This window comes from Adiantum capillus-veneris, chromosome 7 (assembly GCF_014529385.1).
Source record: "Adiantum capillus-veneris isolate H3 chromosome 7, ASM1452938v2, whole genome shotgun sequence".
NCBI classification, from domain to species: Eukaryota; Viridiplantae; Streptophyta; class Polypodiopsida; order Polypodiales; family Pteridaceae; genus Adiantum; species Adiantum capillus-veneris.
Genome location: NC_140937.1, coordinates 31682202 through 31696729, shown reverse-complemented (window position 1 = coordinate 31696729; position 14528 = coordinate 31682202).

The window sequence follows — 14528 nt, the reverse complement described above, 5'->3', positions numbered from 1 at the left end:
CTCAATGCTTAAACTAAAACCCATGCTCTCCTATCTGATTATAAACATGATTTTTTTGGAAGAACCGTTCTTTTGGATTTTTTGTTAGCAAAGGAATATGAAATGAGAAACTGGGTACAATTTTTACACATCATCAAGGGTTTTTTTTTTGCTTCTTGCCTGGTACTGACTGCATACATACTTAATCCTCTGCTACTATGCTAGATAATGACATCAAATCTATCATACATATGGTTACTATTTTGATTTTTTGATACTGACGGTGAGTATAAGTTTGAATGCCTGGTGGTGGTGCTATTTATGCTGCCATGGAATATATACATTCTGTAGAAGATCTGTACTTTTGGGATTTTCCTTAGCTAAAAGCAAGTGGTTTGATAAACCGTGGCACTAATAAGAACACATCAATAGAGGGTTTCTTTTGCCTGGTACTGATTACATACACTCACTCTAGTTTTTTGGTTGCTTGACATAAAAATGACATCAATTCTATGGTTACTGGAATGTGGTATACTGTTTATGCTGCCAAATTCTGATAGTTACAGTTGTTTATGATACATTCAAATTGCAGAAAAGGAAAAAGAATGGAGTTAATACTTGATGATCTGATCTGGTCTTACTGGTTATAGCCAGACTTTATACTTTTGGCTTGATCTTGGGGGTGATGGGAAATTAGCCAGATCTGGTGTTCCACTATACAAATCTGGTCCGATATAACTGGTCTATTCATATGGATAATGATATGGCTTTTTGTGTACTTTGCTACCTTAGTTTGTTATGGTATTATGATTGGGGGAAGACTGATGTGACTTAAAAAACTTCTAAACTTCACCTGTTGCTTGGATTTCTGGCATAGATCTGGTTCTTTACTAATTCCACTACATCTAGTGATGATGCTACCATAAAACAAATTCTGGTTTTTGCTGCTAGCTCTAACTTACTATAAATGGTACCTTCTGCTTGATTGCTTGGATGCCTTGCTTTGCTCTAGTCCAGGTTTGATAAAACTGAAAATACAAAAATCCCTATATTTAGCAGGGGGTACTGGTCCTTTTTGCACTACTCCTGGTCTTCTAAACCTGCTCTACACTTATGGATAATGATTTGGTGCTGTAGATACCTGAGTTTTTCTGGTATTATGATTTGAGAAACTGTTTTGACTTACTAAACTGACTGTCACCTATTGCTTGGTTGTCGGGCTTAGATCTCGTTTTCCATTACAGCTTGAACATATTGACCTGGTCTGGTATAACTGGATAAAGCCAGACTTTATACCTTCTGCTTGATACTTAGATTGTCGGCTTAATACTAGTTCTTTTTTTTCACTACATCTGGTTATAATCTTCCTGGCCAACTATAGCTTAAATCTGGATAAAGATACTTTGGACCTGCTCACTAAAACTTGAGTAAAAATCTATCTAAAAAAACTTTTGTTTTCATACCTTATGGTTGGTTCATTATAACACCAATTAAGGGATGACTTGAAACATTTTTTACCAGTGAGAATGTGCTCCATTCTTTTTCCACTCTGGCTGACACTTTCTGGGCAGTCCAATCTAATTGATATTTGGATACCAATCTCTTAAATGGGTGCTGATAGGTAAGTAGGCCTATTACAAAAGATTACTCGTACAACTAAGGTTTCTGTTGGCTGAGCTAAACCTTGTTTTTTTCATACACTGCTTAAACTAAGGAAATTACATATGATGATATGGAGTTTTCGACTTCCTCTCATAGTAAAAGGTTCTTTTAATCATATGAAGCAATTCTGGTAGGATTACTTTGTATAGGACAATAGCTAGTCTAAATACTTTTTAAGTTTGACATGGATAACAACTAGTAGGTTCTTTGAAGCCTGCCATATGTAGCCAAGTCTAACATATATGTTGTCTTGACTATATGGATGTAGGTGAGAATTCTATCTTGGCTTAAAGAGGTTTTAGCTTGCTGCAATTGGACTTTGGAAACATTATTCAATTGGGATAGTTTTGATACCTTTGTACAAATTCATTTGGAATGATACTTCATCCTTACTATGTTGTACAATTATGAATCAAAGACTGAGTTGTTTCTGTACTTATCTTTGCCTAGACATCTTTAGCCAATCGTCTTTTTGAACATCCTGTTCATTGGTGTGTTATTTATTTAAGTTAATCAGCTACACACACCCCTAAACATGAGGCCCTCCCAGGCAACTGGGAGGACCATGACACTGGCTTTATAAATTTTGTGTGTGTAGGCTTTGAGTGACCCACTGTCTATAATTCCTTGACTGGTCGGCAGGTGTTAGGTGGTCTCTCCTTGACTATAGACTGGATTCCTACTCACGACTATTGTAGTCTTTTGGCTCAGTTGGTTTTACGTAGCAGGTTAATCCAACTATACTTACGTATGCTTTTCCAAATTGTATTTTTGACATTTATAGGCACATGCTACATATTACTCATATTTTGGCTTTTTGGAACAAGAGGACTCGCTGGACGTTTTTCTTCCAATAGCTACTCAATGACAACCATACTTATTTCAAACATGCTGACAAAGCCTTAAAACTCCTACAAGAGTAATGTCTTCCTTGAGGACTATATCTGTTATTATACAGACATTTCTTCCCTTTCCAGGTAACTCCTACTTAGCTCTTCTATGCTAATGAAAATTAAAAAAACTCATCTTCCTGATGAGGCAGTAGGCCCATACACAATGGGCCTACTGCCAAAACCCATTGTGTATGGTGCCTGGGTTACGGCGGGTACACACACACACACGCACACACGCACACACACAGACACACACACACACACACACACACACTTGGTCACAACATCTGACCTTGATAGCATCTATGGGGCTTGGATTATGTCCCAAATCAAGATTTCTGGCTACAAAATATGACATCCAAAGCTGCTACACTCAAACTAGTTTTGAGTTGTGGCCTTAGGGGAGTTTTACCTTACGCTTTACATATTAAAATACTGCTTTCTTTTGCTATAGGGCTATGGTTGCTCTAGCACCTCATCTGGAGGGAGTTGTTGACTATACTCTGAAATACTATAACATCCAACTTTATGAGCTCGAGTTGAAAAATTGAGTTGCTGCCTTATGGGAGATTACCTTGTGCTTTACTGCTAGCTTTTTTATGTGGATCACATTGGTTGAATTGGAGCTATTCACCATAAATTTAAATATATATTCTTATCCAAAAACCTCCTAGCATCATGTTTGGGTTACCTTGTGGGTGCAAACCCCTAATTTATCTCTTACCCAGTTTTAATATAAGGCCATTCTTTGGCCTCTTACTTGGGCGGCTTTGGACTTTTAACTGATTTTACTAGGTTTTTTATCATGATGTCGTGGCACTCATAATGCAGCACGACCTCACGCCGATGACCTTGCGTGTTGAAGGGTTTCCTGTCTCACAGATTCTTTGCCTCCCTCCCTCTCACTGAATGAGTCTTGCTTGGAGCACCTCTTACACTCATGAGAATGTTCAATGCTAGGCGGCCGCGACACTACCACAAGTGATTTTGTTTTGGAGGTCTTCCCTGCCTCTTCCACTATAAAAGGTGAGGGGTTCTTCCCTTCACTTAGGCTTGGTTTCCTTGGCAACTTGGAGAAATACTTGGGATTGTGTCTGCTCACATGTTTTTTTATCTCACTGCTTAAACTAAAAACCATGCTCTGTTATCTGATTATAAACAGGATTTTTTTGGAAGAACTGTTCTTTTGGATTTTTTGTTAGCAAAGGAATATGAAATGAGAAACTGGGTATAGTTTTTACACATCAGCAAGGGTTTTTTTTTTGGCTTCTTGCCTGGTACTGACTGCATACATACTTAATCCTCTGCTACTATGCTATGTTAAGTATGGAGCCTGATTTACGCATGTAATTTTCTGTGGTAAAAGCGCACATTTGTAAGGCCCCCATTATGAGGAGAAGCCATCATGCGTGAAGGTAAATCACTCACCGGAAACCAAAATTTTCACAGTAAAAAACCAGGGGCAACTTTAGGGGCCTCTGGGACAGAAGCCCCCGAGACTTTTTTTTCCCCTCGCCGGAATATTATGGCCGGCCGGCGGCCGGAAAGTAGTTGGAAAACAACCGTCGGTTGGCCGGTGGCCGGTGGCCGGTAGTCAATGGCCGGTGGTCGGAAGTCAATGGACGGTGGCCGGTGGCCGAATTCAATGGCTGGTGGACAAATTCAAAAGCGGACTTTTCTTCTCAAGGGCGACCACACATGGGCGGATTGGAGGGTCCGATTTGGACTTATCTACACAAGGGCGGCTACACATGGCTGCCTCTCATGAGAGAGGGCAGCCCATTTGGCCTATAAAAGGAGGCCATTTCTACACACATTTCATAGTGTGAAGTTGACGCAACAAGGTGAGTGTGAAGTTGACGCAACAAGGTTTGCTCGTAGCTAAATTATCTCAAGGAAAGGATTCCTTGAATTGAGTGGGAGTTATGGTGGAGGAAGGGAAGCTCAAGATTGAGAACTTCAACGGCAAAAAACTACCAACATTGGAAGATGCAGATTGAAGAATATCTCTACTAGAAGGACCTCTATTTGCCACTAGGCGGTCTTGCAAAGAAGCCGCCAACAATGGCAGATGAAGCATGGATTGTCCTTGATCGAAAGGCACTGGGAACAATCCGGTTAAGCTTAGTGTCAACGGTGGCCTTCAATGTTTCGGAGATGAAGACCACGGAGGACTTGATGAAGTCACTTGACGACTTCTACGAGAAACCATCGGCATCCAATAAGGCATTTCTTATGAAGCGCTTGTTCAATCTAAAGATGGCAGAGAATGGTTCAGTTGCAGAACACCTAAATGACTTTAAGACAAACATAAGTCAACTTCGATCGGTGAAAATCAATTTCGACGACGAAGTGCGAGCTCTCCTTATACTATCATCTCTACCGGATAGTTGGGACAGCCTTGTGATGGCTGTAAGTAATTCTATCTCTGGCACAAATACTCTTAAGTTTGATGATGTTGTGGGTGTTCTCCTAAGCTATGAAATACGAAGGAGAAGCACATGAGAATCATCAATTGCTGCACTGTCAGTGGAAACAAGAGGAAGGCCTAAGGAGAGGTTCAAAAACCAAAAAGGTCGTGATCGCTCAAGGCGGAGCAAGTCACGCACAAAGTCAGTTCTTGAATGTTGGAACTGCAGCAAGAAGGGCCACGTCAAGAAGGATTGCTGGTCCAAGAAGAAGAAGGAGACAGAGTCTCAAGACAACAAGCCAACATCCGAGGCCAATGTGGCAGGTAAAGTAGAGCAAGATGCTCTAATTCTGTCATTAGAAAATGTGTCTAATTCCTGGATAGTAGATTCCGGGGCTTCATTCCATGCGACACCACACAGGCAACATTTCCAAGACTACACCAAAGGTGATTTTGGGTATGTATACTTGGGAGATGATAAAGCTTGTGAGATTGTCGGCAAAGGTACAATTTCTATCAAAACTGCTAATGGAAATGAATGGAAGCTTAAAGATGTTAGGCATGTTCCTTCTCTTTGCAAAAATTTGATCTCTACAGGACAATTGGACGATGAAGGTCGCAAAATTGCATTTGGAAACAAACGGTGGAAGATCTCAAAGGGATCTTTGGTGGTTGCCAAGGGAGAAAAGGTCGGTACACTTTACTTGTGTAGTGTTAGCACGCAACCTTCAGCCTGTGCAGCAACTACAGAAGTTGACAGTGCGGTGTGGCACTACCGACTTGGGCATATGAGTGCCAAAGGAATGCAAATCCTTCAAACAAAGAAGCTTCTAACAGGTTTGAAAGAAGTGGATTTAGAGTTCTGTGAAGATTGTGTTTATGGTAAACAAAAGAGGGTAAAATTTCAAAAATCAAGAAATGAAAGAAAAAATAAAAAACTTGAGTTGGTTCATTCTGATGTTTGGGGTCCTGCAAGTACACCATCACTTGGTGGCTCATTGTACTATGTAACATTCATAGACGATGCGACTAGAAAAACATGGGTTTATGTAATGAAGAATAAATCCGATGTATTTTCCATATTTCAAAGGTGGAAAGCCTTTGTGGAGAATGAAACAGGTACCAAGGTTAAATGCCTCAGATCCGACAATGGAGGTGAATATTGTAGCCAAGCTTTGGTGCTAGCAATGGCATTCGGAGACAAAGGACAACCCCAAGGACACCTCAACAAAATGGGATTTTGGAAAGGATGAACATGACAATTATGGAGCGAGCACGAAGCATGCGGCTACATGCAGGCCTACCGCTTGAGCTTTGGGCGGAAGCTGTAAGTACGTCTGTGTACTTAATCAATCGGTCACCCTCAACGGCATTGGATGGGGGAGTTCCAGAAGAGGCATGGATAGGTAAACTGGTGAATTATGCATTTCTCAAAGTGTTTGGGTGTGAGGCTTTCATGCACATAGATAGAAGCCTAAGATCAAAGCTAGATGCAAAGTCCAAAAAGTGTTTCTTCATTGGCTATGGAGAAGGTGACTTTGGGTATCGTCTATGGAATCCTGAAGATGGTAAAATCTTAAGGACTAGGGATGTAATTTTTAACGAACAAAATATGTACAAAGATTACTTGGAAAGAAAACAAACAAAAGAAACAAAATATTTTTAACGAACAAAATATGTACAAAGATTACTTGGAAAGAAAACAAACAAAAGAAACAGGTGATGAGTACATGGAGCTTGAGGACGGTGAAGACTCAAGGACTGCAAACGGTGACAAAGTGCAACAACGTCAACCAAATGAAGAGCCTCAACCTATTCCCCGAAGATCTACAAGAGCAAGTAGACCTCCAGAAAGGTTTGCTCCTTCCTTCAACCATCTCTTGATCTCAGATTCTAGAGAGCCGGAATCATACGAAGAAGCTATGCAACATGAATCCAAAGAAGAATGGACGAAGAGCATGCAAGTGGAGATGGACTCACTACATCGCAACCAAACATGGGAGTTGGTTGAGTTGCCTAAAGGTAAACGGGCACTTCAAAACAAATGGGTGTACAAGCTGAAGGAAGAAGATGGTGGGAAGAAAAGGTACAAGTCTAGGCTTGTGGTAAAAGGGATTTCTCAAAAGAAAGGTATTGACTTCAGTGAAATATTTTCTCCTGTTGTAAAAATGAACTCAATTAGGCTTGTCTTAAGCCTTGTGGTTGCTCATGATCTAAATATCAAGCAAATGGATGTAAATATGGCATTCCCTCATGGTGACTTAGAGGAGGAAATCTACATGCTTCAACCAAAGGGGTATGAAGTAAAAGGTAAGGAGAAAATGGTCTGCAGATTAAAGACGAGCTTGTATGGTTTAAAACAAGCATCAAGACAATGGTACTTGAAGTTTGATCGATGGATGTTGGATCATGGATTCACAAGATGCAACTCGGATCACTGTGTCTACACGAAGAATTTGGGAGATGGGAAATTCATCATCCTAATGTTGTATGTTGATGACATGTTGATTGCAAGTGCTAACATGCAGGACATCAAAGATCTAAAAGAGGAGCTTTCTAAATCTTTTTCAATGAAAGATTTAGGTGCTGCAAAGAGGATACTTGGTATGAAAATATCAAGGGATAGGACGAAGAAGACAATAAAGCTATCTCAAGCAGATTACATCAAGAAGGTACTAGAAAGGTTTGCAATGCAAAATGAAAAACCAGTTTCTACACCTTTGGCTAGTCATTTTAAACTAACGAAGGATATGTGTCCAAAGACACAAGAAGAGATAGCCTATATGTCTAAAGTTCCATATGCTGCAGCGGTAGGTTCTCTAATGTATGCTATGGTCTAGACAAGGCCAGACATTGCACATGTAGTGCGAGTTGTGAGTAGGTTCATGGACAACCCAGGTAAAGAGCATTGGCAAGCTGTGAAGTGGATACTTAGGTATCTAAAAGGGACAACAACAAATTGTTTGTGTTTTGGAGGAACTGATGTTTTTTTGGAACACACCTTATCAGCATCTAGTCGATGATTTCCTGATGAATATGGTGCTTCACTGCCCCTTCTGTAAATTGTACTCTTTCTCTCTCTCTCTCTCTATCACACACACACACACACACACACACACACACACACACACACACACACACACACACACACACACTATGGGTGAACATTATGGAGTCTTATATATCTCCCCCCCCCCTCCCCCCCTATTGGCAAAGTAGGGCCTACATTACTAGCATTGTGCCACCGACTTGGGTATTGGGCAAGGAGCTCATAAAAAAATCTTCAAAACTATCATTAGAGAAGGAAGGCGGCTCCTTCCATCCTCGGACCGTGGGTATTGGGCAAGGAGCTCGTAAAAAAATCTTCAAAACTATCATTACAGAAGGAAGGCGGCTCCTTCCATCCTCGGACCGTGTAAAGGTGATCTTTCTCCCCTGGCAGTAATGACATCTGACGGACGAGGCGCTCTCACAGCATGGGGCGGCTCTACTCTGTTCACTTCAGACACTCAGGAAAGCGTGCATACCAAACCTATAAAGGTGAGGGCACTCCTTAGCCCTCACTTAGCTTGAGATTCAGTGTGTATATTGGGTAAACCCGTTCTGTGTTATTTCCGCTTGAAATACCAAAAGCAATGGAGCTTGCTACTCAGTCACCACAGGTATTATAAGTCTTCCTAAACTGTCTTCTTTTCGCCAGAAACCGACTGCTGTTTTTTTTGTAGCATGAGGCCTGATCAAGCTTAATGGTTATTATCCCTTGACCGACTGTGGTTCTGGAGATGTTCTAGCATAGCATATGGTTGCTAAATACTACATAAATCTCTCAAAGGCTTTGGCAATCGTTTAAATGACTGCAGAATAGGTGTCTTTGGTTTTTTTCTCTCTCTGACTAAAACGTTTTTTCCCCTAAAGAAAGATTGTAGCAGCATATGGGTAGTGCTACCTACTCTTTTGCCCTCAATTAGGGTGGGACATATTTAGATGGGCTGGCATCTCTTGGGCAGATCAAGGGAAATGACTGGATGTACTAACTATGGCATACTTTGATGGATAGTGGTTGTTCTGCTGCGGAACCTTGGACAATTTTTTCGTTACCGCATAATTTTTTTTTTTAATAATCACCAAGCTCCTATCTACTTGTTTTTTCTGATAGGCCTAGGCATTATTGATGACCTTGGAATCACTTATGCATAGGAAATAAAGGGAGGTATTTTCTGTTTTCGGTTTTTTTTTGAAGAGAAAAACTTGTCATAGAAGCCGAGGCTTGCCACAGTATGATGAAATGGCTCTAAAAAAAACCATGGAAAGACTTCACCTCTGCATAAAATTATTAGGTAGATATGGGGCAGTATGTTGGCATGTACAGGTGTATATGGTTGGGAGTATATTGGTTGGCTTGGCTTCATGGCCGTTCTTAAACATCTGTTTCAACTGACGGAAAAATTGGTTTTTTCCAAATATATGAATAGAAGCAGCATTTGAGTGTGAACCTAATGGTCACTTGGCTCTGGAAAAAAAACTAGCATGATGGACTGGTTACGTCGTTGTTTTTTTAAAAAAAACTGGTTTTTTTCCTGGCTTTTTTCTCAAGCTGTTGCGAGTTATCTCAAACTTGTGGCTTAACTAATCTTTTGACGTTAAAACTGGTTTTTTTAAAAAAAGCTAATCTTAGCTTTGTATCATTCAAAACATGGGGTACTGTGTATGGATTCACAATGTGAGGAAGGATGACCTCTTGCTTGGCATAACCCTGGGGTTTTTTTAGGGGAACTACCAATCTTTGGATATTCTGCTCTTTATGAAGGAAAGTATATGGTTTTTTTAGCATGTGGAAAGGACTTGATAAAAAGACGCTACACTTAAAAGTATCTTGGCTAAAATAGAGCTGAATACTGTCGAACTGAATGGAATACTAAGGGCTTAATGAGAAACTCGAAGTTTTTTGAAGGTAAGAATGTGGGGATTACTCTCAACATTGCGGAAAAATTTGACCTCTTTCTCATAAACATAAAAGCTCCACTTGAATAGGTTTTTTTGATACTCTCTTTTTGGAAAGAGAATAGTTGCTACTGTTATTTTAAAAGCATAGCTACCAAGCTATGGAGAAAGCTTGGGAAATTGAAGGTAAGTATATGGTTGGTACTCTCAAAACTTGGCATAAATACTGAGATATGACTCGAGAAATGTGGTCTCACGTGATAAAAATGGAGTTTTTACAAAACTTTATTAACTAGTAAGTATATGGCTGTTTCTATGAGCTCAAGCATAGCTACCAAGCTATGGCTTAAACAAGTAGACCTCACTGTTTTTTTTTAAAAATCTCTATAACCTAGCTTGTCTAAAGTAATTAAATTTTGTAAAGATGGACATGGATAACAACTGATATAGTCCATTAATACCTGTAAAACACATCCAAGGCTAACTGAATTGTTGTCTTGTTTGGATGGATGCAGGTAAGGACTCTATCTTATCTTGGAGGGTTTATTTTCTTTGGCAAGCAGCACTTCTGTTATGAAATATCCATTGAAAAACGGGGAAGTTTTTTTACTACCAAACCACATTGAAAGAGGATCTCTTTCTCACAATCTTTGTACTTAGATAATTCTGATACTGAGTTATTTTCGTACAAATCAGTTCATTGATCCTTGGCCAGTTGTCTTTTGAATGTAAAAGTTCAATTATGTCTTATTAAGTAAGATTTAATACAGCTACACACACACACACACACACACACACACAACTCTTATGCAGCTTTGAGCACACAACATTGGAGAGGGGCTCCTGCATCGAGTCTTGCTTCCAAAGTGAACTGCAACACACGGGAGTGCACAACTAATGTGAGCTACTCCAATCTCTAGAGTATTGGCTCTTGCATCAAACACATAATTGTATTTCAATACCATAGTAGGCAAATATGACACACAGGTAGGTACAACTCTACCTACTCAGTACATTCAGAGTTTGCTTACTAATGCTCATTTGATTTTTTATATGGCTAGAGATGATAAATGTTAGGATATACTTTTTGGCTGAACGATTTTAATTCTAAATGAACGTCTTTTTTTGCTCAATATCATAATTGACTTGAGGGTAAATTTGGAAGAAGCTTGTAATGAGAATGATGCATCGGGGGATCTGTTGTGGCACATTTGCTTGCTCCTTTATGCTATGTTTGAGGAGTACTTTGTAGAGACACTTGGCTTGTTTTAACTATCTCTTATGATCATCTTGGTAACATGCATGCCTAAGATTATCATGACTGTACACAAGGATACATAGCATCATATCAGATTACGGTTGTGGATCTCATGAGGTAGGTAGATGTACAAATAATAACTTTTTTCTATTTTGATCTTATGTGTTAAAGATGCAAATGAATGCATGGGTACACTTACAAACAAACTTTCTTGGTTTGGTATGATATGCAGCAACATCTATCGAACCCACTTGTATTCCTTCTCTATATGAGATGTTTGTCACTACCTTTTGTGTGGGTAACCTCATGTGAGGGTATCATAGATAATGGCTGGGACTGGATTTATTGAAAATATTGAGTAGATATCAAGGAAATGATGTTGAAATTCGTACACAATTAAAAAAGACATACATAATGTAACTTTGTATACAATTTTTTATACAGTTTTTGATGCACTTTATGTAATGCAATTTTTGATGCACTTTTTGGGTCCTGTAATGCGATTTGATGATGGGGTAAGGTTTTTCCTTTAAAAAAATGATCACAAACACAAACAATTTGCAGTTTGTTGGCACCTAAGATTATCCTTTGATTTGCTGGAGTTCTAGCTGCTGGTAGTTTGGCCTTTTAACTTACTAATATTTTGAGATGAAATTGCTCTGGATTGTAACGATGGGTATTCTTGGTTGAGAATTACTTTATTTGAGAATAAACATTGTTTGGGCTTTGGGCTGAACATAAACATGGTTTTAGCTCTGGTATTCTCTTAAAATTTTACTAACTGCAAAAAAAGAGACTCCAACATCTACCTATCAACGTGGCTCGGGTAGACTAGATCTGGGATCCTTTAAGCACATACATGGTAGCCTTATAGCTTCCATTGGGTTAGCCCCATGGATTACATCTTGACACTCAGACCTGGTTAACATAGATTGAATTAAGTTTGATTTTTCACTTTCTAGCTTGAGGTATTAATGATCGTTCGAGTTCAATTAAGTATATTGATATGTTTATGCATCTGGTAAAGATCGTGCAAGAAGTGGTAATGACTGATTATTTTAAAAATACAACCTGTGTGACTTGAGGGTATCATAGCGTCAGCTCATGGCTACCATACCCAACTTTATTAGCTGGGCACTACTTTAACTAGTGGTTATGGCCACCAGGAATGTATGCATAGCAATAACATAGTAAATAAATGCCGCAACGTAGTACCATAACTTTACAGGAACTTGGTCCTTGACACAAAGTTCTTTTATTCTATCTTTTTATGCAGGAGCTCAAATTTGATGAAGGTAAGTATATAATGGAGAATTCACAATTGTATAGTGCTTATTGATGCTATAATGTACTTTGAAAACTGTCCGAAGATTGGTAAAAAAGCCTTAATCCTCAAGTGGGGGTCTCGGAGGAGATGGCATTAGACTGGCTGTTTGAGATTTGATCCGATTTACAAAGGAGACGCTATTCGATTTTTTTTGGAAATAAATGATGAAAACATTATCGAAAATAAATGGCTCATTCTTTAAACTTCATATTTGATCTAGGTTATGTTGTTAGTTTCTGTTGTAATTTTTGACACCAATAACAAGGGGAGGGAGTCGTTGACACCTGTCTTCCCAAGCAATGCCAGTTCTAATAGGCATGTGTTTCTTGGATGGTGATAGGTAAGCGATTCTTTCCTTGGGATTACAACGACAACTGCAGCAATAACAGAAGATCATCCATTGTTTGGTTATTTTTTAGAGATTGAAACCCTTGTGAGGGTTACCTTCTCAACTATGGTTTTCAAAGTTTCTTGGCTTGAAGATATTCGACTATTATATCTTTTGGCTCTTGATTTCAGTACTTATGTATAAAGAACGTGCTGTACTATGAATGGGAATTATAACACCTTTCCATTGACATAGTTTCGAGTGGATCTTTTGTGATCTGAAAGGATTCTTTGGTGTATATTGTATATTGTTATTGGAACACACACACAACTAACACCAAGAGTAGTAGTGATACTATTCAAAGACCAGTTACTATATTGTAATCCCTCGACGTCTCTCTGAGATAATATTACCTTAGACTGATCCGTGAGGGATGGGGCTCTTTTCACACGGCCCTTATAGGTTTGCCTGGTTGGTTGAAGGATGAAGAGGATACCAGTTCTTACCTTTGGATGTATTTATTTATTTCTCTAAATAACTTTTTATGGACTATGCAAAAATACACACCATCTCAAGGGATGGAACTTCATACCGAGCCTCTGTCTAAAGCATCGCTTCTGGTACTTTGATGCATTCATGACACTATGGCATTTGAAATGATAGCAGGGGCTTCAACTGATCTAGCCAACTCTTTGGCTCAAACCATGTCATTAGATAAAGGTGTACATACCCTTGCCCAACTTGTCAGCAGCTCTAAGTAAAGGGTGGTAGGACTATCTAAATTCATTGAAAACATTCTTGCCATGACACTTGCTCACAAAGCGCAGTTAGCCAAGTTCTCTTCTGGGTATTTTAGGAACATATTACTTTTTAAATGAACCACACCTATGAGGATTCCTTTGGGATCAGCAGCAAAAACATAAAATATATCATTGATAGACTATGAATGCCAACCATACTTTTTTCAAATTGGCTGCCAAAGCCTTAAAACTCCTAGAGGACTCATACTCTACATTTGTTTCTCTCATCTACTTCACAAGTCAGTAGGCCCATAGACAATGGGCCTACTGCCAATCCATTGTGTATGGCGCCTAGGTTAGGGCGGGTACCCCCCACACACACACACACACACACACACACACACACACACACACACACACACACACACACACACACACACACACACACACACACACAGAGAGCTTATAGACTATACAATCACTCCAATTGCCCTTAGCCAAATATAGCTAAGCCTTTCACGCCTTCCTTTTGAAGGAAATCTATGACAACAGACACTCAAAGAATTGTATGGCATGTTTTTTGATCAGGTACTCTAATTTGCCGACAACTATGCAACCTCTGTTTCTTGTCCCACTAAAGGATGCAACAAATTATGTCTCGTGTCTTGAGTTGATCAGGGTTCATAGCTCACATCTTGATACATCTACATCCCTCATCTTATAGGTCTCAATGACAGCTAGTGTCCATTATCCATCTTTGAACTGATTTTGAGCCCCTTCTCTCTCCCCCCACACATGCATGATCGATCTAGTGAATAATAACAAAGATTATCATGATTGGGTAGTAGATGTAGATCTTGCTACCCAACACATGAATGCTCCTAAAAAAATAGGAGCCTTCACATACCTGCGGTGAACATCAAAGAGCATTTACTTGAGAGTTTTTTGAAAAATTGATCCACATGGGGTTGCTTAATTAAGACATGTATT